Here is a 23,312-nt window from a genome sequence, read left to right on the forward strand (position 1 = left end):
TACATTTGTACCCCACGCTTTCCTACTCATGGCAGGCTCAATGTAGCAGGCAATGGAGGGTTAAGTGACTTGCCCAGAGTCACAGGGAGCTGCCTGTGCTGGGAATTGAACTCAGTTCCCCAGGACCAAAGTCCACCACCCTAACCACTAGGCCACTCCACTATGGATGATATCTGTTAGGTTCTCTCTGGCCTGAGAACACTGGGAAGCTAGCATCCATTGGGCTTCCTCAAGTGAAGGTGTGCCATGGGCATGATGCTAGGAATTATTAAGAAAGGGATACAAAATAAGACCAAGAATATTAGGCAGACGTATACAGTCTGTGCCCTGAAAATGACAGATACAAATCAAGGTAAGGTATACACAAAAAGTAGCACATATGAGTTTTTCTTGTTGGGCAGACTGGATGGACCGTGCAGGTCTTTTTTTCTGCCATCATCTACTATGTTACTATGTTAATATTATAATTCCTCTGTATTGCTCCCTGGTTCGGCCTCACCTTGAGTATTGCATAAAATTCTGGTTGCTGTATTTCAAAAAAGATATGGTGGAATTTGAAAAGGTTCAAAGAAGAGCAGCTAAAATGATAAAGGGAATGGAACTTCTCCCATATGAGGAAAGGCTATAGAGAATAGGGCTCTTCAGCTTGGAAAAGAGGCGGCTGAGGGGGGGATACAATTGAAGTTTATAAAATCCCAAGTGATGTAGAACAGGTAAAAGTGAATCCATTTTTCACTCTTTCAAAAAGTACAAAGACCAGAGGACACTCAATGAAATTACATGGAAATTCTTTTAAAGCAAATAGGAGGAAATATTGTTTCATTCAAAGAATAGTTAAGCTATGGAACTCACTGGCATAGGAAGTGGTAGCAGTGGTTACCTTATCTGGGTTTTAAAAAGGTTTGGACAAGTTCCTGGAGGAATGTCCTTGGTCTCTTATTCAGATGGACATGGGGGAAGCCACTGCTTGCCCCGGGATTGGTAGCATGGAATGTTCATACTGATTGGGTTTCTGCCAGTTACTTGTGACCTGGATTGACCACTATTGGAAGCAGGATAATAGGCTGGATGGACCATTGGTCTGACCCAGTATGGCTATTTTTATGTTCTTATGTGGCTCAACAGCCTCAACATTTGCCAAGCTGTGAGCTGCTGGCTGCTGCGGACCTGAGTGGTGATGACTATCAGAGCATCTGCCCATTCTTGCGGAGGTACACCTGAGCTTGCACTATATCTATCAGGGCTCCAATTAATTCCAATTGCTGTACAGGTTTAGGTGGGTCTTTGAGTAGTTGACCATGAACCCTAGAAGCTCCCGAATAGTCCTCCGTATGGACTCGAAAGCACATCGTTCAATGTGCTCTTGACCAGCCAATCATCCAAGTAGGGAAACAGATGCACCCCCAGTCTGCATAGCGACACTGCAATTACCACTAGACATTTGATGAAGACCCTGGGAGCTAACGTGAGACCAAAGGGCAGAACACGGTACTGGACATGGAATTTCCCCATGCAAAATCTGAGATAATTCCTGTGACTGAGAAGTATCTGAATATGGGTATAAGCATCCTTTAAATTCAGAGAGCATGGGGAGAAGAGTGCCTAGGGAAACCATCCTGAACTTTTCCAGATACTTGTTCAAGCACCTGAGGTCTAGGAAAAGGCGAGATTCTCCTGTTTTTTTTTTTAGCACAAGGAAGTACCTGGAATAGAATCCCTTCCCTTCTTGCCCTGGAGGAACGGGCTCAACCCTATCCGTTTTCGCATCCTGTTCAAACTTCTTCTACTAACCTATAAATGTACTCACTCTGCTGCTCCCCAGTATCTCTCCACACTCATCCTTCCCTACACCCTTTCCCATGCACTCCGCTCCATGGATAAATCCTTCTTATCTGTTTCCTTCTTCACTACTGCCAACTCCAGACTTTGTGCCTTCTGTCTCGCTGCAACCCTACGCCTGGAATAAACTTCCTGAGCCCCTACATCTTGCCCCATCCTTGGCCAACCTTTAAATCTAGACTGAAAGCCCACCTCTTTAACATTGCTTTTGACTCGTAACCACTTGTAACCACTCGCCGCCACCTACCCTCCTCTCCTCCTTCCTGTACACATTAATTGATTTGATTTGCTACTTTATTTTTTGTCTATTAGATTGTAAGCTCTTTGAGCAGGGACTGTCTTTCTTCTATGTTTGTGCAGCGCTGTGTACGCCTTGTAGCGCTATAGAAATGCTAAATAGTAGTAGTAGTAACCTCATCGGTGGAGAGTTCTTCTGCAAATACCAGTCCTTGTGCAGAGAGCTAAGATGCTCTTGGTGGGCAATTTGGAGGATGTTTTTCCCAATGGACATTGTAACTGTGGTGGACAATTTGGGAGAACCTACTGGTCAGAGGTTACAAGGGGGCAACCTTTCTTGGAAAAGATTGAGCTTCCCCCCTACCAGCAGGTCACCCAGATGGCTACTTGGATGGTGGCTATGCTCGCTTGGCCAGTCAAAAGCATGTCTCTTGCTTTGACTCGGGAGCTGGCTGGGGCTTCAGGGTGTGCTGCGGTCAGGGCAGAGAGCACTGAGGCTGGGCCTGTTGGGTAGGGTGGGTAGAAGTGACCTATGCCTGTGATAGTAGTAAGCACTCCTATGAGGTCCAGCCGAAAACTTCTGAGAGGAGGTGGCTGCAGAAGGAGGCTGCCGAGAGATGGACTTGATGATGTCAGAGTGTTTTTTAATAAGGTCTGTGACCTCCCTACCTTGTCCCCCCAATAGGTTATCTCCTGACATGGAACATCCACCACCTTCTCTTGAACCAGCTGGTTGAAGGTCCGAGATGCAAAGCTACGAGAGTCTACGCAATCCCAACACCTAAGGCAGAGAGTCTGGATACCAGTGTCAAAAAGTATCAAACATGCCCCTGACTAGTGTTCTGTGCTTCTGCTGCATAGCCAGCTAGCAAATCTCTGTAGCCTGCTCCGGTGGGAGAATGTCTGCAAAGTCTAGCACACTTCGCACCATGGACTTCAAGTACTGCCTCATGTGGTCTGCTAGCCATAATGCTGGAGATGAGCATCAAGAATCTAGTCCTGAGGACGTGACGTCATTGGAGGGTCATGGCAGCCTAAGTGCTTAGCTCCATGTGGCTTCTAATAAATTGCACTTTGTGATGAAACAGTGAGTTTCTGAGCCTATGAACTGTATTGTTTTGCTGATGACATGTATTTCTCCTGGTTGTTTTGCTGATGATATGTGTTTCTCCTGGTTGGCTAGCAGATGGTGATTGAGGTTTTTTTTTTTTTTTAAAGATCTACCATAAGTGACAGTTTTATTTTCCTGTAACTGTGAGGTAATTTGTTACTCTCAGTTGGAAGTAAAGGGAGAAAGGACTCTCTACTCAGACGCGTGATCACTTATATTCTAGAACTTGTGAGCAGCTATATTTCCTGTACTTCCAGGCACAATTTTTTCACTCAACGAATAGTTAAGCTATGGAACTCTTTCCAGAGGAGGTGGTAATAACAGTTTGCGTATCTGGGTTTAAAAAAGGTTGGAATGTTTAATGGTCTCCATGATGAGGAAAGCGCAGTACAGTATTGTATTAGAGAACTTCATTGGTTGAAGTGGGATATTAGCTTATTACGAGACACATTTGTCCCCATGACAACTGTTTGTTTGAGGTACAAAATTATTCTACTGCGTGTACTCATTCTGATAGCTCAGGGGGTAAGATAGTGGGTTGGCTATTTTGGTTCATAAGCAATGATCCTTTGTTTTACAGGACACTTTTAAGGATGCTGTTGGTCGTTGCTTGGCGGCTAGGGGTCTTTTACAGGGGCTGGAAGTTAACCTGGTGAATTTGTGTGGTCCAAATAGCAGGCAGAGTAGTTTTTTAGGGGTCTCCTCTCTCCACTAACTGATATTGATTGGGGGGGAGGGATTTTAATGTTGTTCCAGATAATAGTCTTGACCACTCTAAGGGTGGGCGAGGGAGCTCTGGGGTTGCCCATCAGAGGACTTGATGAGAGGGTTGAACTAGTAGATGATGCCTGCGTTTGCACCACCCCACTCAAATAAATTATATTTTTACTCTCATTCTAAAGATACGTACACCCGAATCGATCATTTATGGTGTCATAGGAATTTTTGGGGTCAAATAGATGATGCCCACATAGAGTCTATTCAAATATCAGATCACACCACTATTTGGTTGGAAGTGGTTCTATAGGAAGATGTTTGCTCCAGCACTTTTTGGAGGCTCAATGAAAATCTCTTAGGTGACAAAGCTGTGTGTAATTGTATTAGCAAAGTAAAACAGTTTTTGCAAGAGAATGACAATGGCTTGGTCAATGAGTTTTGTATGGGATGCCCTCAAGGGCAGTAGTAGTGAGAGGTCATTTAACTAAGTGGGGGGCCAAGAAGAAGCATCTATATGATAGAGAGGCCTATCCTTGAGAGTGCAGTTCTCTTTTTTGGAAAGTCAGAATAAAGCCTGACCTACCTGGGAACTGTTGCAGGACTTAAAGTTGTTCAGCTTGAGAAGTTGGATTTTATGAGAAAGAGGTTACAGCAACAGTTTAAAAAAAAAGTTTTTAATGTTTTTTTTTTCAAGTCAGGCACTATGCTGGCTACGTACACAAGTGGAGAATTTGCCACACTATTCAGAAGATAAAAGGTAAATGGATATTCTCTATTATTCAGATAAGGACATTGGGGAGGAATTCTTGAAGTTTTATAGGACTTATAGGGGGTGAGAGGGATGAGATGGAGGAACATATGGATATGTAATTGCAATCTAATGACCTTCCCTCTCTGTCTCAGGCTGATTGGGATCAGTTGGAGTCCCCCATAGCCCTTTTCGAAATTCACTGGGCCATTAAACAATTAAAAAGTGGAAGCCCCGGGCTAGATGGCCTCTCTCAAAATTTATAAGTTATACGTAGGGGACTTGAGTCCTCTTCTTTGTAGGATGGGTTATCATCTTCTTGTATTTTTTCACAGAGAGGGTGGTGGATATGTGGAATGCCCTCCTGCGGAGGTGGTGGAGATGAAAACGGTAATGGAATTCAAACATGCGTGGGAAAACACAAAGGAATCCTGTTTAGAAGGAATGGATCCACGGAATCTTAGCAGAGATTGGGTGGCAACGCCGGTAACTGGGAAACAAGACAGTACTGGGCAGACTTCTATGGTCTACGCCCTGATCATAACTGAATAGTATGGATGGGCTTGACTGTAAATTTTAAGGGGCTTCGACGTTAGCTTCAGAACTTTTAGTACAAGAGTGCTGGGCAGACTTCTACAGTCTGTGCCCGAGAATGGAAAGGACAAATCAAACTCGGGTATACAATAAAGTATCACATACCATGTAAAATGAGCTTATCTTGTTGGGCAGACTAGATGGATCGTACAGGTCTTTATCTGCCGTCATTTACAATGTTACTATGTTTTGTGGGTAACCCCTTGCCATCTAGTATGGCTGAAGCAGGAATTTCTTTTTGTGGAAAAGGGTAAGGATCTAGTGGCGTGTGGATCTTACAGGCCTATCCCTTTTAAATGTGAACATTAAATTACTCGCAAAGATTTTGGCCTAGAAGTTGGCACAGGTCTTACTGGCCTGATTTACCCCAACCAGTCTGGGCTTGTACCTAGATTGCAAGCAGCTGGTAATGTCCACCGCAGCCTGAATGTGTATGGCCCAGTCTAAATTGGTTTTATTAGTGTTTAATGTGGAAAAGGCCTTTGACAGGGTCAGTTGGCCATATTTATGGAAGGTCTTATGGAAGGTGGGTTTGGGTAACCATTTTTGCATGTGGTTTCATAAAACTATACCTACCAAAAGCCCATATCAAAATTAACGGGGATACTGATGCTTTTGGCATTCAATGAGGGACTCAACAAGGCTGTCCATTGTCCCCTCTAATATTTGCACTTTTATAGGGCCTGTGATTGTGTGAGCCGAGTTGGGCAGGAGGAGGCCCTCATAAACATACAGCCAGACCAGGGGAAGTGAAACAAAACCTTTTTTACTAACACGGTTACTGCAGCCTGTTATCCTACAGGTATAGTGAACAACAACTATAGGCTCTTTACTCCAGAGTCAACTGTACTGGCTTGTAAACTACTGGCTTTAACTCCACAGTATACATATACACCTTTCCTGCCAGGTTCTACCAACGGATCTGCCTCCCACAGCTCAACAGTACGTTTATGGAGTGGAGGGTGGCCTAGTGGTTAGAGTACTGGTCTTGACATCCAGAGGTGGCTTGAGTGTAAATTTGGTCAATACCGAGGTGGCCAGTTCAAATCCAACTACTGCTCTTACAATCTTGGACAAGTCACTTAACCCTTCATGTTCCGGTACAAACCTAGATTGTGAGTCCTCCATAGGGAAATACCCAGTACCTGAATTTAACTCACCTTTAGCACCTGAAAAGGGGGAGCAAAAAACAAGTATATATTATGTAGCTTAAAGTCAAGTTAAGCTTACCCTTTATCAGGTTCTCACAGCTTACTTACAAGCTGTGGAGACCCACACTCCAGAGTGGCTTCTCTCCTCCCTGGTGGAAACCTCTGTATTGGGGCCTCCCTGAACTGTTCAGGAAATTTAACACCCTCATGGCTGAGCCTCACCCTCTGACTCAGCCTCAGCAGACTAGCAAAGTGGCTGAACTGTATCAACAAGGAGGGAGTACTCTTCCATATACCATCCTTTCCTTCACAGGCCCTTGGATCAAAGGGCTGGGTAAGGTGGGGATAATTCTCACAAGATCACACTCTTTGCAGACGACATTCTTTTTTATGTCCTCTGCAGTTAATTTTGCCCAAAATATAAGGATTTGGTTTGTCTCTAGGTTTAAGGGAGAGGTGTCTTCCTTTAGAGGCCAGGGAAGGAGGGGAGGAGTTCAAAGGGATGCAGCAATTTTTTTTAATGCAGGTCCCAGCCGTTATTTAGTGCCGGGACCCACGTAGCTAAGCGGGTAAATTTAGGTCCTAAATTCACCTGCTTAGCTGTGTGGGTCCTGACACTGATATTGTAAGCAATCGCATATAACCCTGGTTTCCTCCACACAGTCCAGTTTGGGTCAGGCACCCTGACAAAAGGTTAAGTATCTTCTTGAACTGGACACAGGCTAGGGCCAAGCTTAATCCTGGTAGGCTTGGGTGGGGGGGGGGGGGGGAGGTTTCAAGCCACCATCTTATCACTTTAATTAACACAGTCCCAGAAAAATAAGCATTCTCACTCCAGAAGGGAGAGGTAATCCTGGGGCACTAGTCAGATGGAAAAACCCTGAACTTCAATCCCTTTCAGTGTTCGCTCAGTTCTCAACCCTTTGAGTGCATCCCACCCAACAGGACAATCCAGGGCTGCAGCTTTTCTGCTCTCTTGCCAGATAAGCATCCCGTTGGGCGTTTCCCCGGCTGTCAGACTGTATCCAGGACTGGACCTCCCTGTCTGTTGCTCTTCACCAGAGGTGCAGTTCCTCTCACCTACCTCTGGCCCAAACAGGCTTCTCCCTTTTCCACTCCTGAAGGAGGTAATCTCTCTCCCATCCCCGATCCTTCTTGCCACCCCCCCTGCTCTGCCAGCTGAGATTACTCTATCTCAGCAGCCCCTGCTTAATTGTGCCAGATAGGATACCCTGTTCTTCCACAGGTCCTGGCGGGGTTAGAGTAATCAAAGACCCTGTGCTCAAAATGGCAGACACTTTTATTCTACACACACCACCCCCCCCCCCAATGACATTGATCTGTGAATTATTTCAGTATCATTTTCCCTCTCACATGAATGTGCCAAACTGTGCTCTTCCACCACCACCACCACCACCACCACATATCAATTGGCTGGGTATAGTCCTTCCCCCAGCCAATAACCACTCTCATCACTCCCCCAGCCCCTGGTTAGAAGTCAGATATAATCCAATAATCTCCTGGGGGAACTCACCCAGACAACCCCATTCTGGCTTTCCCAGGAGATAACATGCATAACCCCGGCTCCTCCCCAACGCTGTTTCCTGTACAGACCCTTTTTGGACTAGTCAGAGCCAATATTCAGCGGCACTGCCCACTTAAATCACTTTGAACATCAGTACCATTTTCAATATCCTTAAGAACATCTAGGCCCCAAGACCTCCGCAACAATTTCAACAATCCTGAAGAGCAAGGGATTAGAAACCTCAGAAAATGACAAATCAGCAACAAAGTAAGCATGGACCTAGTTTGTGACTATGTTCCTGCCCAATTTGCCAGTATGAGGAAGATTGTCTTTTTTACCTAGAAAATTGGAAGTGCATTATTTTAGATCCTAGGTAGTACAGTGGGAAATAAGTATTTGATTCCCTTGCTGATTTGTAAGTTTTGCCCACTGACAAAGACATGAGCAGCCATAATTGAAGGGTAGGTTATTGTAACAGTGAGAGATAGCACATCACAAATTAAATCCGAAAATCACATTGTGGAAAGTATATGAATTTATTTGCATTCTGCAGAGGGAAATAGTATTTGATCCCCCACCAACCAGTAAGAGATCTGGCCCCTACAGACCAGGTAGATGCTCCAAATCAACTCGTTACCTGCAATGACAGACAGCTGTCGTCAATGGTCACCTGTATGAAAGACACCTGTCCACAGACTCAGTGAATCAGTCAGACTCTAACCTCTACAAAATGGCCAAGAGCAAGGAGCTGTCTAAGGATGTCAGGGACAAGATCATACACCTGCACAGGCTGGAATGGGCTACAAAACCATCAGTAAGACGCTGGGCGAGAAGGAGACAACTGTTGGTGCCATAGTAAGAAAATGGAAGAAGTACAAAATGACTGTCAATCGACAAAGATCTGGGGCTCCATGCAAAATCTCACCTCGTGGGGTATCCTTGATCATGAGGAAGGTTAGAAATCAGCCTACAACTACAAGGGGGGAACTTGTCAATGATCTCAAGGCAGCTGGGACCACTGTCACCACGAAAACCATTGGTAACACATTACGACATAACGGATTGCAATCCTGCAGTGCCCGCAAGGTCACCCTGCTCCGGAAGGCACATGTGACGGCCCGTCTGAAGTTTGCCAGTGAACACCTGGATGATGCCGAGAGTGATTGGGAGAAGGTGCTGTGGTCAGATGAGACAAAAAATTGAGCTCTTTGGCATGAACTCAACTCGCCGTGTTTGGAGGAAGAGAAATGCTGCCTATGACCCAAAGAACACCGTCCCCACTGTCAAGCATGGAGGTGGAAATGTTATGTTTTGGGGGTGTTTCTCTGCTAAGGGCACAGGACTACTTCACCGCATCAATGGGAGAATGGATGGGGCCATGTACCGTACAATTCTGAGTGACAACCTCCTTCCCTCCGCCAGGGCCTTAAAAATGGGTCGTGGCTGGGTCTTTCAGCACGACAATGACCCAAAACATACAGCCAAGGCAACAAAGGAGTGGCTCAGGAAGAAGCACATTAGGGTCATGGAGTGGCCTAGCCAGTCACCAGACCTTAATCCCATTGAAAACTTATGGAGGGAGCTGAAGCTGCGAGTTGCCAAGCGACAGCCCAGAACTCTTAATGATTTAGAGATGATCTGCAAAGAGGAGTGGACCAAAATTCCTCCTGACATGTGTGCAAACCTCATCATCAACTACAGAAGACGTCTGACCGCTGTGCTTGCCAACAAGGGTTTTGCCACCAAGTATTAGGTTCTTGTTTGCCAGAGGGATCAAATACTTATTTCCCTCTGCAGAATGCAAATAAATTCATATACTTTCACAATGTGATTTTCCGGATTTAATTTGTGATGTGCTATCTCTCACTGTTACCAATAACCTACCCTTCAATTATGGGCTGCTCATGTCTTTGTCAGTGGGCAAACTTACAAAATCAGCAAGGGATCAAATACTTATTTCCCCCACTGTATACAGTGATTCACATACTTAAAGATATATGAGATTCCTCATATACTGATCAAAGTCTTTTCTCACACACTCTCAAATGCTAGAATTCACTGGGGCTTCCCATTCAAATGCCTAATGGCCATTTTACCACAACCAAGAGCAGAACTTATCATGAGCTTAGTTCACATCTTCTCATGCAAGCAACATGCACCAGCCCAGACAAGTCCTGAAGCTGGTTAGGGATATGGCATCAAAGGTAGCATGGCCTCCACTAGCTCATTCCGCATATGACAGAGGCTCAGTGAATCCTAAAATTACAATAGAACCAATTTCTCCAATCCCTCTCCTTCCACATTCAGATGCTTTTTCAAAAATATCTGACAATTCAGTGGTGGGCCAATCCAAACAAATGGGAGGAAATATTTTTCACTCAACGAATGTTTAATCTCTGGAACTCTTTGCTGGAGGATGTAGTAACAGTGGCTTAGTATATCTGGGTTAAAAAAAAGATTTGGACAAATTCTGGAGGAAAAGTCGATAGTCTGCTATTGAGACAGACATGGAAGCAAAAGATTGCCCTGGGATTTGTAGTATGAAGTGTTGCCACGATTGGATTTCTGCCAGGTACTAGTGACCTGGCTTGACCACTGTTTGGAAAACAGAATACTGGGCTAGATGGACGATTGGTTTGACCCAGTATGGCTACGCTTATGTTCTTATGTACATGCAATCTAGCGAGAGGGAAAAATATATGCATTTTACACAGCCTCAATTAATTCTAACAACAAAGCTTTCAAAATAGGTTGAGAAAGCACATTTATTTTATTACTTTTGTTATTGGGATTTATTAACTGTCTTTATGAAAAGTTTCACCCAAAGTGGTGTACAGCAGGTGCTACTTGACATAAAAGTTACAATTTTGTTAACAGCATAACAATTGTATTATTCTTATACTTGGTCATTGTACTATTAATGAGGTATATTTGGAGATGGCAAATTGAATCCTTGTAATGGGACTAACAAGATACAGTATTACCATCATCATCAGAAATATAAACATTTAACAGAAATATAAATGTCAACAGAAGCAGCATGGAAGCATATTCTTATAACAGATACAAAACGAATGATGTCAGCACCATACAAACACCTTAGAACATTAAGGGGTCCTTTTACTAAGCTGCTTTAGGGCCGTTAACATGTGGATTAGTGTATGTGAAACCGCTAGCGCAGTGCCGGTTAGGGTTGTGTTGTAGGCACATCTATGAAAGGGCGCTAGCGCAGGTGTGCATAGGTCCTTAATGTGGGAGACAGTGCAGGAGGTTTTAGCGCCATGAAAGCAGAGTTAGGGGATTTTTGGCCATTTAGGTGTTAGATGTATAGCGCGTAGTAACGCACCAGCAAAGGAAAGAACAGGATTAATCAATGGCTCCACCTACATACACTTTCAGCCAATAAAGGCAAATAGACAGTTGCCAATCATTTTCTTCACAATGGCTTGGTTGACCCTAGCAGCAGCAGTGCATGTCCTGGGCGAAGAGGCTGAGGCCCCAGGCCAAGTTCTGCCTCAGGCTCCAGTTCAGGCAGAGGGCGGCACAAGATAATCCACAACAGCAGCACAGCTGGGGCAGAGGCAGAGTCAGCCCATAGGCGTGAACAACACCCCCAATGCCCACATCGCAATCCTTACCTGGAAGCGCTGGGGCTGTGCGTAGCAGGGCATCTGGCATCGCACGGCTTCCCAAGCACAGCTCTGAGGGAAGAGAACGCGAACTTGAGCTACTGACATCATCTGCTTTCCTCCAGCACGTCTGCTTGGCCACGCCTCTACTGCCAGCCTACCTCTTTAAATTCCCTTGACTCAGGACAATCAGAGCTTCAGCAATGGCTTGGTTTCCTCCTGTCTCCCGAAGCTGCTGAGGCTGCCTGTTTGAAGCTACAGATTTACCAGCAGTGTGTTCCTGCCTAAGCTACAGAACTTCATACAGAGTGTCTGACTACAGTCACAGAATTTCCTTGCTGAAGCTCAGTTTAAAGCCACAGAATATCATTGCTGAGACTGTTTGTAGCTACAGATTTACCAGCAGTGTCATATTGGGAAAGACCAAAGGTCCATCAAGCCCAGCATCCTTTTTCCAACAGTGGCCAATCCAGGTCACAAATACCTGCCTAAAGCTACAGAACTTCTTGCCCTGAGTGTTTGACTGCAGTTATGGTGTTTCCTAGCTGTGGCTCTTGCTTAAAGCTACAGAACTTCCAGGCTGAGATGCTTGTTTGGAGTTACGGATCTACTGGCAGTAGGCTCTTGCCTAAAGTTACAGAACTTCTTTACGGTGAATGTTTGACTGAAGTCACAGAGTTTCTTTGCTGTGGCTCTTAAAGCTGCAGAACTTCCATGCTGAAACTGTTTGTTTGGAGTTACAGATTTACCAGCAGTAAGTTCTTCCCTAAAGTTACAGAACTTTGTTGCAACCGTAAGGTGGTTTGTGATGCATACAAATCCTAAATGTGGTAGCCAGGCTTGCGTCACTCTGCCCTGTTCCAGCAGTTTGAGGGCAATATGGCCACAGCTGGCTAACAGGAAAGTTGAATGATGATTTTGTCCAAACAAGTACTACTACTATGATATATATACTCAGTGTGTCATGCCTGTCTTTTCATTCTCCCACATAACAGTGTTAGTGAAAGTGGAGAAACTCTTGAGTGTCACTCTCCTCAGTATAGGCATATGTTTGTAATGCAGTGATTATCACAGCCTAGTGTTTGTCAGGAGGTCGCTAGACCATTGAGCTACATGTCCAAGATTATGTATCACCAGAGTACAGTTCAAGCATACACCCAATTGTACACCCTTCTGCGATGAGTGAAGCGTACCTAAATGATTCTCACACAACCGGTTGTCAATTCAGCAGCTTCTCTTTATTTTCTTCACTCTAAACAGTAGTCATTAAGCATAAACAAAAACAGAGTGCAAGCAGCTACTAATACATAGAAAAGAGAAAAAAAGATTAGAATTGGGAAGAACTAGCAGATACCTGACGCCCCAGAGGCCCACCAGATCCTCCCACAGAGGCTAATGTGTTCTCTTATTATAGTGCGCGGGGGTTCAAATGTAACAAAAATAAAAGTTTTTTTTTAATTTTTTTACCCAACTATCTATCCCCTCCTTCTCATCTGCCTATTCCTTTTCACCTATCATCTCGAAACCAGATTTCATCCCTCCCATGCTCCAGAATAATCTTTACCATTTTTTATCCTGGTTCTTTGTCCTGGTTATGACAGTAGCTTCAACCAGGAAGAGATCGCCAAAAGAAATGTAAAAGTTCACCCAGGAGAGAGACCAGTTTCATTATTCACAGAACATAAACTCTCAACTCATATTAGTATAGAACCAATGTCTTCTAAGTCTGCAAAATTGTCGGAAAATTCAGAAAGATTGGAGACTATATCCCTGTTCTGTCTCTGAGAGCAGCTTCCATCTAAAGGAAAATTGTCAACGCAGCATAGAATCCCTTCAGGGATGAAGCGAAGTTAGTTACCTGTAGCAGGTATTCTCCGAGGACAGCAGGCTGATTGTTCTCACTGATTGGTGATGTCCGACGGCAGCCCCAGGATCGGAGATCTTCCTAGCAACAAAGTTTGCTAGCCCTCGCGCGCACCATGAATGCGCGACCATCTTCCCGCCCGTAATGCGAGCGTGCTCCTCAGTCAAGTAAAAAGCAAAGACAAGGGAAGACACAACTCCAAAGGGGAGGTGGGCGGGTTTGTGAGAACAATCAGCCTGCTGTCCTCGGAGAATACCTGCTACAGGTAACTAACTTTGCTTTCTCCGAGGCCAAGCAGGCTGCTTGTTTTCACTGATGGGGTATCCCTAGCCCCCTGGCTCACTCAAAAACAACAACATTGGTCAATTGGGCCTCACAACGGCGAGGACATAACTACGATTGACCTAAATAGGAACAACTGAGAGTGCAGCCTGGAACAGAATAAAAATGGGCCTAGGGGGTGGAGTTGGATTCTAAACCCCAAACAGATTCTGCAGCACCGACTGCCCGAACCGACTGTCCCGTCGGGTGTCCTGCTGCAGGCAGTAATGACATGTGAATGTGTGGACAGATGACCACGTCGCAGCCTTGCAAATCTCTTCAATAGTGGCTGACTTCAAGTGGGCCACTGACGCTGCCATGGCTCTAACACTATGAGCCGTGACATGACCCTCAAGAGTCAGCCCAGCTTGGCATAAGTGAAGGAAATGCAATCTGCTAGCCAATTAGAGATGGTGCGTTTCCCGACAGACACTCCCCTTCTGTTGGGATCAAAAGAGACAAACATTTGGGCGGACTGTCTGAATGGGCTTGTCCGCTCCAGATAGAAGGCCAATGCTTGCTTGCAGTCCAATGTGTGCAACTGATGTTCAGCAGGGCGGGTATGAGGACGGGGAAAGAATGTTGGCAAGACAATTGTCTGGTTAAGATGGAACTCTGACACCACCTTCGGCAAGAAATTAGGGTGAGTGTAGAGGACTACTCTGTTATGATGAAACTTAGTATAAAGAGTATGAGCTACCAAGGCTTGAAGTTCACTGACTCTGCGAGCTGAAGTGACTGCCACCAAGAAAATGACCTTCCAGGTCAAGTACTTCAGGTGACAGGAATTCAGTGGCTCAAAAGGAGGTTTCATTAGCTGGGTGAGAACGACATTGAGATCCCATGACACAGTAGGAGGCTTGATAGGGGGCTTTGACAAAAGCAAACCTCTCATGAAGCGAACAACTAAAGGCTGTCCCGAGATAGGCTTACCCTCTACACGATAATGAAAAGCACTAATTGCACTAAGGTGAACCCTTACAGAGTTGGTCTTGAGACCAGACTCAGACAAGGGCAGAAGATATTCAAGCAGGGTCTGTGTAGGACAAGAACAAGGATCTAGGGCCTTGCTGTCACACCAGACAGCAAACCTCTTCCATTTGAAAGAATAACACCTCTTCGTGGAATCTTTTCTAGAAGCAGACTCGGGAGACACCCTCAGAAAGAACCAAGGAGGCAAAGTCTACGCTCTCAACATCCAGGCCGTGAGAGCCAGGGACTGGAGGTTGGGATGCAGAAGCGCCCCTTCATTCTGAGTGATGAGGGTTGGAAAAACACTCCAATCTCCACGGTTCTTCTGAGGACAACTCCAGAAGAAGAGGGAACCAGATCTGACGCGGCCAGAAGGGAGCGATCAGAATCATGGTTCCACGATCCTGTTTGAGTTTCAGCAAAGTCTTCCCTACCAAGGGTATGGGAGGATACGCATACAGGAGGCCCTTCCCCCAATAAAGGAGAAAGGCATCTGACGCTAGTCTGCCATGGGCCTGAAGTCTGGAACAGAACTGAGGGACCTTGTGATTGATCTGAGTGGCAAAAAGATCTACCAAGGGGGTGCCCCACGCTTGGAAGATCTTGCATACTACTTTCGAGTTGAGAGACCACTCGTGAGGTTGCATTATCCTGCTCAACCTGTCAGCCAGACTGTTGTTTATGCCTGCCAGATACGTGGCTTGGAGAAACACATGCCGTGTTGGCGAGCCCAAAGCCACATCCTGACACAGGGGGCGAGATCCGGTGCCCCCCTGCTTGTTGATGTAGTACATAGCAACCAAACAGAAGATTGAGATAGAAAATAGAACTGGGCTGTGCCTTACATTCCCAGTCAACTAGCCCTTTTTTTTTTTTTAAACAAAGACAAGAAGTAGGAAACAACACACCATGGACATCTACAACAGCTTTATTTATTTATTTAGATTTTGCTCACACCTTTTTCAGTAGTAGCTCAAGGTGAGTTACATTCAGGCACTCTGGATATTTCTCTGTCCCAGGAGGGCTCACAATCTAAGTTTGTACCTGAGGCAATGGAGGGTTAAGTGACTTGCCCAAGATCACAAGGCACAGCAGTGGGATTTGAACTGGCCACCTCTGGATTGCAAGACCGGTGCTCTAGCCACTCCTCCACTTTAACAAACATAACAATAGTATGAACTCCATGCAGGAACCCGCCCTCTGGGATCCCCGCAGACTTGAGAGTCCCCAGCAGCTGCAATATTTCCTAACGAGTGACCGAAGGCCAGTTTACATATCCAACTCATCCTTCAGGCCTCAGAACCACGGGTGGGCTCCTGGAATAGTAGTAAGAATTAATGGAAAGAAATTATCAGGTAAGTCCAAATTTCTCCTTCCATTACATGTCTTCCCACTATTCTAGGGCTTTTGGGATGTTCAAAAGCAATCCCCAAGAAGGGTGGGACCCCGACCCTGCCACCTGCAGAAACACAGCACCAAAAACAGCAAACATTCCGCAATATCTATCCTATAGTGTTTCACAAAGGAAAGCAGTGTAGACCATGCTGCCGCCACCCTGCATATGTATGCCGTGGAAACCAAATTGGATTCCGCCCAGGAAGTCATTGTACGGCTCATAGAATGAGCCCTCAATACCAGAGGGGGTGGATCCCTGCCAGAATATAAGCTGAAGTAATCGTTTTCTTCAGCCTTTACACAATCGTGGGCTTAGAAGCCAATTTCTGCTTGCCAAAAAGCATGAATAGCCTATCCAATCTCTGAAAGTCATTGGTGATAGCGAATGATACATACCTGTAGCAGGTGTTCTCCGAGGACAGCAGGCTGATTGTTCTCACGACTGGGTTGACGTCCACGGCAGCCCCACCAACCGGAACAAATCTTCTCAGGCGGTCCCGCATGCAGGGCACGCCCACCGCGCATGCGCGGCCGTTTTCCCGCCCGTGCGCGACCATTCCCGCTCAGTTGAATGACAAGCAAAAGAATGAGTGAACGCAACTCCAAAGTGGAGGAGGGAGGGTAGATGAGAACAATCAGCCTGCTGTCCTCGGAGAACACCTGCTACAGGTATGTATCATTCGCTTTCTCAGAGGACAAGCAGACAGCTTGTTATCACGACTGGGGTATCCCTAGCTCTCAGGCTCACTCAAAACAAGAACCCAGGTCAATTTAACCTTGCAACGGCGAGGGCATAACAGAAATTGACCTACGAACAACAACTAACTGAGAGTGCAGCCTGAACCAGAACAAATCGGGTCCTGGAGGGTGGAGTTGGATTCAAACCCAAAACAGATTCTGCAGCACCGACTGCCCAAACAGACTGTCGCTTCGGGTATCCTGCTGGAGGCAGTAATGTGATGTGAATGTGTGGACAGATGACCACGTCGCAGCCTTGCAAATCTCTTCAATAGTGGCTGACTTCAAGTGGGCCACTGACGCTGCCATGGCTCTAACTCTATGAGCCGTGACATGACCCTCAAAAGCCAGCCCAGCCTGGGCGTAAGTGAAGGAAATGCAATCTGCTAGCCAATTGGAGATGGTGCGTTTCATGACAGCGATCCCTTTCCTATTGGGGTCTAAAGAAATAAACAATTGGGCGGACTGTCTGTGGGGCTGTGTCCACTCCAGATTGGACTGCAAGCGAGCGTTGGCCTATGTGTGCAACTGACGTTCAGCAGGGCGGGTATGCGGTCTGGGAAAGAATGTTGGTAAGACAATTGACTGGTTAAGATGGAACTCCGACACCACCTTTGGCAGAAACTTAGGGTGAGTGCGGCGTACTACCCTGTTATGATGAAATTTGGTATAAGGAGCATGAGCTATCAGGGCTTGCAGCTCACTGACTCTACGAGCTGAAGTAACTGCCACCAAGAAAATGACCTTCCAGGTCAAGTACTTCAGATGGCAGGAATTCAGTGGCTCAAAAGGAGGTTTCATCAGCTGGGTGAGGATGACGTTGAGATCCCATGACACTGCAGGAGGCTTGACAGGGGGCCTTGACAAAAGCAAGCCTCTCATGAATCGAACAACTAAAGGCTCTCCAGAGATGGCTTTACCCTCTACACGATGATGGTAAGCACTAATCGCACTAAGGTGATTCCTTACTGAGTTGGTCTTGAGACCAGACTCTGATAAGTGCAGAAGGTATTCAAGCAGGTTCTGTGCAGGACAAGAACGAGGTTCTAGGGCCTTGCTCTCACACCAAACGACAAACCTCCTCCACATTTTAGTGGAATCCTTTCTAGAGGCAAGACGCGGGAGACACCCTCAGACAAACCCAATGAAGCAAAATCTACGCCCTCAACATCCAGGCCGTGAGACCCAGAGACTGAAGGTTGGGGTGCAGAAGCGTTCCGTCGTTCTGCGAAATGAGAGTCGGAAAACACTCCAATCTCCACGGTTCTTCGGAGGACAACTCCAGAAGTAGAAGGAACCAGATCTGGCGGGGCCAAAAAGGCGCTATCAGAATCATGGTGCCGTGGTCTTGCTTGAGCTTCAGTAAGGTCTTCCCCACCAAAGGTATGGGAGGATAAGCATACAGGAGGCCGGTCCCCCAATGGAGGAGAAAGGCATCCGACACTAGTCTGCCGTGTTCCTGTAGTCTGGAACAGAACAGAGGCAGCTTGTGGTTGGTCTGAGAGGCGAAAAGGTCCACCGGAGTGCCCCACTCTCGGAAGATCTTGCGTACCACTCTGGAATGGAGCGACCACTCGTGCGGTTGCATGACTCTGCTCAGTCTGTCGGCCAGACAGGGTATGATACATACCTGTAGCAGTTGTTCTCCGAGGACAGCAGGCTGATTGTTCTCACGACTGGGTGACGTCCGCGGCAGCCCCCACCAACCGGAAATAAGCTTCGCGGGACGGTCGACACGCAGGGCACGCCCACCGCGCATGCGCGGCCGTCTTCCCGCCCGTGCGCGACCGCTCCCGCCAGTTGAATGACTAGCAAAAAATATGAAATACACAACTCCAAAGGGGAGGAGGGAGGGAAGGTGAGAACAATCAGCCTGCTGTCCTCGGAGAACAACTGCTACAGGTATGTATCATACCCTTTCTCCGAGGACAAGCAGGCTGCTTGTTCTCACGACTGGGGTATCCCTAGCTCTCAGGCTCACTCAAAACAAGAACCCAGGTCAATTGAACCTCGCAACGGCGAGGAAACAACAGAAATTGACCTACGAAGAACAACTAACTGAGAGTGCAGCCTGACCAGAATAAATTCGGGTCCTGGAGGGTGGAGTTGGATTTACACCCCAAACAGATTCTGCAGCACCGACTGCCCGAACCGACTGTCGCGTCGGGTATCCTGCTGGAGGCAGTAATGTGATGTGAATGTGTGGACAGATGACCACGTCGCAGCCTTGCAAATCTCTTCAATAGTGGCTGACTTCAAGTGGGCCACTGACGCTGCCATGGCTCTAACACTATGAGCCGTGACATGACCCTCAAGAGTCAGCCCAGCCTGGGCGTAAGTGAAGGAAATGCAATCTGCTAGCCAATTGGAGATGGTGCGTTTCCCGACAGCGACCCCTAGCCTGTTAGGGTCGAAAGAAACAAACAATTGGGCGGACTGTCTGTGGGGCTGTGTCCGCTCCAAGTAGAAGGCCAATGCTCTCTTGCAGTCCAATGTGTGCAACTGACGTTCAGCAGGGCGGGTATGCGGCCTGGGGAAGAATGTTGGCAAGACAATTGACTGGTTAAGATGGAACTCCGACACCACCTTCGGCAGGAACTTTGGGTGGGTGCGGAGCACTACTCTGTTGTGATGAAATTTGGTATATGGAGCATGAGCTACTAGGGCTTGAAGCTCACTGACCCTACGAGCTGAAGTAACTGCCACCAAGAAAATGACCTTCCAGGTCAAGTACTTCAGATGGCAGGTATTCAGTGGCTCAAAAGGAGGTTTCATCAGCTGGGTGAGGACGACGTTGAGATCCCATGACACAACAGGAGGCTTGATAGGGGGCTTGACAAAAGCAAGCCTCTCATGAATCGAACGACTAAAGGCTCTCCAGAGATGGCTTTTCCTTCCACACGATAATGGTAAGCACTAATCGCACTAAGGTGATTCCTTACTGAGTTGGTCTTGAGGCCAGACTCTGATAAGTGCAGAAGGTATTCAAGCAGGTTCTGTGCAGGGCAAGAACGAGGTTCTAGGGCCATGCTCTCACACCACACGACAAACCTCCTCCACTTGAAAAAGTAACTCTTTTAGTGGAATCCTTCCTAGAGGCAAGCAAGACCCGGGAGACACCCTCAGACAGACCCAACGCAGTGAAGTCTACGCCCTCAACATCCAGGCCGTGAGAGCCAGAGACTGGAGGTTGGGGTGCAGCAACGCTCCGTCGTTCTGCGAAATGAGAGTCGGAAAACACTCCAATCTCCACGGTTCTTCGGAGGACAACTCCAGAAGAAGAGGGAACCAGATCTGGCGGGGCCAAAAGGGCGCGATCAGAATCATGGTGCCGCGGTCTTGCTTGAGCTTCAGTAAGGTCTTCCCCACCAAAGGTATGGGAGGATAAGCATACAGGAGGCCGGTCCCCCAATGGAGGAGAAAGGCATCCGACGCTAGCCTGCCGTGTGCCTGAAGTCTGGAACAGAACAGAGGCAGCTTGTGGTTGGTCTGAGAGGCGAAAAGGTCCACCGAGGGGGTGCCCCACGCTCGGAAGATCTTGCGTACCACTCTGGCATGGAGCGACCACTCGTGCGGTTGCATGACTCTGCTCAGTCTGTCGGCCAGACTGTTGTTTACGCCTGCCAGGTACGTGGCTTGGAGGAGCATGCCGAACCGACACGCCCAACGCCACATCCCGACGGCCTCCTGGCACAGGGGGCGAGATCCGGTGCCCCCCTGCTTGTTGACGTAATACATTGCAACCTGATTGTCTGTCCGAATTTGGATAATTTGACAGGACAGCCGATCTCTGAAAGCCTTCAGTGCGTTCCAGATCGCTCGGAGCTCCAGGAGGTTGATCTGCAGATCCTTTTCCTGGAGGGACCACAGACCCTGAGTGTGGAGCCCATCGACATGGGCTCCCCACCCCAGGCGAGATGCATCCGTCGTCAGCACTTTCGTGGGCTGCGGAATTTGGAATGGACGTCCCAGGGTCAAATTGGTCCGGATGGTCCACCAGAGCAGTGAAGTGCGGCAACTGGTGGAGAGGCGGATGACATCTTCTAGATTCCCGGTGGCTTGAAACCACTGGGAAGCTAGGGTCCATTGAGCAGATCTCATGTGAAGACGAGCCATGGGAGTCACATGAACTGTGGAGGCCATATGACCCAGAAGTCTCAACATCTGCCGAGCTGTGACCTGCTGAGACGCTCTGGTCTGCGAAGCCAGGGCCAAGAGATTGGTAGCCCTCGCTTCGGGAAGGTAGGCCTGAGCCGTCTGGGTATTCAGCAGCGCTCCTATGAATTCCAGAGACTGAGTAGGCTGGAGATGGGACTTTGGGTAATTTATCACAAACCCCAGCAGCTCCAGAAGTTGAATAGTGCACTGCATGGACCGGAGGGCTCCTGCCTCCGAGGTGCTCTTGACCAGCCAATCGTCGAGATATGGGAACACGTGCACTCCCAGCTTGCGTAGATACGCCGCCACCACCACGAGGCACTTTGTAAACACTCGTGGGGCAGAGGCGAGCCCAAAGGGCAGCACACAATACTGAAAGTGCCGTGCGCCCAGGCGGAATCTGAGATACTGTCTGTGAGCTGGCAGTATCGGGATGTGAGTGTATGCGTCCTTTAAATCCAGGGAACATAGCCAATCGTTTTTCTGAATCATTGGCAGAAGGGTGCCCAAGGAAAGCATCCTGAACTTTTCTTTGACCAGGAATTTGTTCAGGCCTCTCAGGTCTAGGATGGGACGCATCCCCCCTGTTTTCTTTTCCACAAGGAAGTACCTGGAATAGAATCCCTGCCCTTCCTGCCCGGGTGGTACGGGCTCGACCGCATTGGCGCTGAGAAGGGCGGAGAGTTCCTCTGCAAGTACCTGCTTGTGAAGGGAGCTGAAAGACTGAGCTCCCGAAGGACAATTTGGAGGCAGGGAGGCCAAATTCAGGGCGTATCCGCACCGCACTATTTGGAGAACCCACTGGTCGGAGGTTATGAGAGGCCACCTTTGGTGAAAAAATTTTAACCTCCCTCCGACCGGCAGATCGTCCGGTACGGACACTTGTAGGGCGGCTATGTTCCCGTGGATCCAGTCAAAAGCCCGTCCCCGGCTTTTGCTGTGGAGGCGCAGGGGGCTGCTTAGGCGCACGCTGTTGACGAGAACGAGCGCGCTGGGGCTGTCCCTGTGCCTGGCGAGGCCTTCGGGCCGGCTGGTTGTACCTACGCTTTGCAAAAGAATAGGGTGCAGCCTGCCGTGCCCGGGAAAAACGCCCACCCGTGGGGGCGGGTGCTGAAGGCGCCCGGTGGGAGAGCTTGTCGAGAGCGGTTTCCCGCTGATGCAGTTGGTCCACCATCTGCTCGACCTTCTCACCGAAAATGTTATCCCCCCGGCAAGGGACGTCAGCCAGTCTCTGCTGGGTGCGGTTGTCCAGGTCAGAGGCACGCAGCCATGAGAGCCTGCGCATCACTATACCTTGGGCCGCAGCACGAGATGCCACGTCACAGGTGTCAAAAATCCCCCTGGACAGGAACTTTCTGCACGCCTTCAGCTGCCTGACCACCTCCTGATAAGGCCTGGACTGCTCCGGCGGGAGCTTATCGACCAGGTCCGCCAGCTGTTGCACATTGGTCCGCATGTGGATGCTCATATAGAGCAGGTAAGATTGGATGCGGGTCACGAGCATGGAGGATTGGTAGGCCTTCCTCCCAAATGAGTCCAGAGTGCGAGACTTCCGCCCCGGGGGCGCCGAGGCGGTATCCCTCGAACTCCGTGCCCTCTTGAGAGCAGAATCCACGACCGCTGAGTCATGGGGCAACTGGGGCCGCATGAGCTCTGGGTCAGAGTGGATCCTGTACTGGGACTCTGCTTTCTTGGGAATGGTGGGATTAGTTAGTGGTCGCACCCAGTTCCGGAGCAGCGTCTCCTTCAGGACATTGTGCAGCGGTACCGTGGAGGACTCTCTAGGTGGTGATGGATAGTCGAGGACCTCGAGCATCTCGGCCCTCGGCTCTTCCACAGAGACCACGGGAAAGGGAATGCTTATAGACATATCCCGCACAAAGGAGGCAAAGGAGAGACTCTCAGGAGGTGAGAGCTTCCTCTCCGGTGACGGCGTGGGGTCCGAGGGAAGGCCCGTAGACTCCTCTGAGGAGAAATATCTCGGGTCCTCCTCTTCCCCCCACGAGTCCTCATCCTCGGTATCGGACATTAGCTCATGTAGCTGCGTCCGGTACCGGGCCCGGCTCGACGTCGAGGCACCGAGGTCTCGGTGTCGTCGAGCGGTGGACTCCCGCGCCGGCGGGGACGGAGCTCCCTCCATCGACGTCGACGGGGACTCCACCTGCGTGGCTGTCGAGACCGGCACCGCAAGCGGCGGCGGTGTCGACTGCCCCGGCGCCGGGCTAGAGCTCGCCGGCGCCACAGTCATCGGCGCCGAGGGCGCAAGCACCCCCGGCGCCGGCACAGCCTGGCGCATCAGCCCTTCCAGGATCC

The sequence above is a fragment of the Microcaecilia unicolor genome, chromosome 11 (assembly GCF_901765095.1).
Source record: "Microcaecilia unicolor chromosome 11, aMicUni1.1, whole genome shotgun sequence".
NCBI lineage: Eukaryota > Metazoa > Chordata > Amphibia > Gymnophiona > Siphonopidae > Microcaecilia > Microcaecilia unicolor.